The 2,262-nt window shown below is 39.0% G+C and overlaps 1 non-coding gene across 1 annotated transcript; it reads left to right on the top strand.

Annotated features, from left to right (window-relative positions):
* Positions 1–232: 232 nt before the first annotated feature.
* On the top strand, positions 233–348 carry LOC131882863 (U5 spliceosomal RNA). The gene has a single exon (XR_009373549.1). It is a non-coding gene; the product is annotated as a U5 spliceosomal RNA (small nuclear RNA).
* The last annotated feature ends 1,914 nt before the right edge of the window (positions 349–2,262 follow it).

The following is a 2,262-nucleotide window of genomic DNA, read 5'->3' as shown; positions in this document are numbered from 1 at the left end:
GCGCGGAATATCCATACTTTGGGACACTGTAAATCATTTGAAACGAAAGAACATGTATTAGCAAGAAAACAAAATAGTTGAACGGTGAATTGGGTTACTTAACGCTCGACAACACGCGGTAAGAATTGCTCCACCTTCTGTTAAATGGTCAATTTCATTTTCGTTTCTTATTCATCACCAAGGTTAAGATGGAGCGTCGAATAGTGATCCGTTTGAAATCGGAGAAGAAGTCAACTCAAGTTTTCCGTACAATACGAATAAATCTTTCGCCTTTTACTAAAGATTTCCGTGTATGGGAGACACCTATTGAGAATACCTCAATTTATCTGAGAGCTTCTTTTGAAGCTTAATCGGGAATAAATTTTAAGCGGAATCCACTGGAACATTATCATTTGAGGCGTACGAAACCATTCGGCATAGAGAATCCTGACCTTCATGATTAGATGTCGTATGTGTGTGTTCGACAAAAACATTGGGCTAGGGTCTTGATACAGGAATATAGAACTTTTGTCTTAATAGGCACCGACAAATACTGGTTGATGGGTAGAGGCTCCATTTTCGTGCCTGGTATTGCAGTGTCTTGGGAAAATCTAAAATTAATGATGGTCAATGAGAACAACTTCATAAAGAGAACAAGGTTGCCTAAAATTAAGAATCTTAAATATTGCCCTGTTTTAAAACAAAATTCTACATATTTTGCCTTTAAGTAATAAAATGTTCATTTGCAAGATACATCTCATAGGACATTACATGGCTTATGATTGATGGTAATTGATGATGCAATTGCTCAAGATGTTGGGGTTCCAACGGGAGACGGTTTAATGAGCGAACCCTTTTTTAAATATTTCACCTTTTAACCTTAAATATTTTTGTTTATTGTTGAGAGCCACTCACAGACACAATGTGTATAAAAGAGTAATGGCACAATTGGGAAAAATATTAAAACCGATAGAATGGAAAGGAAGCACTGCTCAAGAATCCTGATTTCCTGAATCTCTATTCATATCTTTGACACCAATCAATGATGGTGGCTATTCTGAATTCTACTGCTCAATTATTTAACTGACTCAGGAATTAGGGGAAATTTTTGAGTGTGGCTCAGAGAATTTCTAACGGATTGCACCCAAACCGTCAAAGTTGACGGAGTACTGGGACACACGCAAAATGTAGCTTCTGGTGTGCCCCATGGTTCAATCCTTGGGCCTTTATTATTTATCATTTATATTTCACCTTTACAAATGCTACCCTTCAAATCATCAATCTTGTCTTATGCAGATGAAACAAAGTTAGCTTTTGATAGAAATTCAAATGGAACATGCTCACGGGGGTCGTTGTTTACCCCCTTGCACTTGAGCGCCCCCTTTTTACTTACGTAGGGATATGTCGAGGTTTTAGTTGTGGCATGAGTCAAATACAATAGTGTCGAAATAATCTGAGCTGTTATGCAAAAAAAACAAAGGATAGTGTTAGAAACGATATAAAGATAAAACTTTTGGCTCATTTTGACACAGAAGTTTAATTATTGGTTGAAAATGCGGTTACATTTTTACGTTTCACACACCCCTACATATCCGAAAGATGGCGCTTGGGCGCAAAGGGGTGCAAAAAAACAAAAAAACTGATCCTGAGATCCTATCCCATTGCAATCAAGACCTACAAAATGATGTAGATTGGGTTTATAAATGGGTTCACGAACATATTATGAAACTGAATGGTGAGGAATTTAAGGCCATGTCTTTTGATCCCAAGGACATAGGCACACCATCTTATATAGACCGTCAAAACCTGATGCAGGTACGTGACTTCATTAGAGGTTTGGAGATAATCATTGAGAACCAAGAAATATTTGACGAACATAGTCAGACTAAAGTGTGTAAGGCATTTCAAACATCCGGATGGATATACAGAACTTTCAAATCAAGGGATTCATGAAAACTCTTCACAAATCTGGTCCTCAGTTGGACTGCATCAACAGCTCGACCTCGAGCCAATCAAACTGAGGCCACCATTCAGGTCAGAGATCGTGATATTCCCGAGACCAGTATGAAGGACCTGGTAAAGAGGGATTTGGGATTCCGGAGCCTCGTTCAAGATCGAATTATTGAGGCACTGTTGTTGCTTTGAAGAAGTCCAATGAAGTCACTCCAGAGACCAGCATTCGAAAGTTAGCCACAGATCATGATATGCCCGACACCAATATGAAGCGGCTGAAGAATGACTTGGGAACCCGGAGCCTTGTTTGAGCTCGACTTGTTGAGGATC

The sequence above is a fragment of the Tigriopus californicus genome, chromosome 6 (genome assembly GCF_007210705.1).
Source record: "Tigriopus californicus strain San Diego chromosome 6, Tcal_SD_v2.1, whole genome shotgun sequence".
Classification (NCBI taxonomy): domain Eukaryota; kingdom Metazoa; phylum Arthropoda; class Copepoda; order Harpacticoida; family Harpacticidae; genus Tigriopus; species Tigriopus californicus.
Note: the sequence above shows the minus strand (reverse complement) of the source record. Positions and strands in the feature narration are given on the sequence as shown.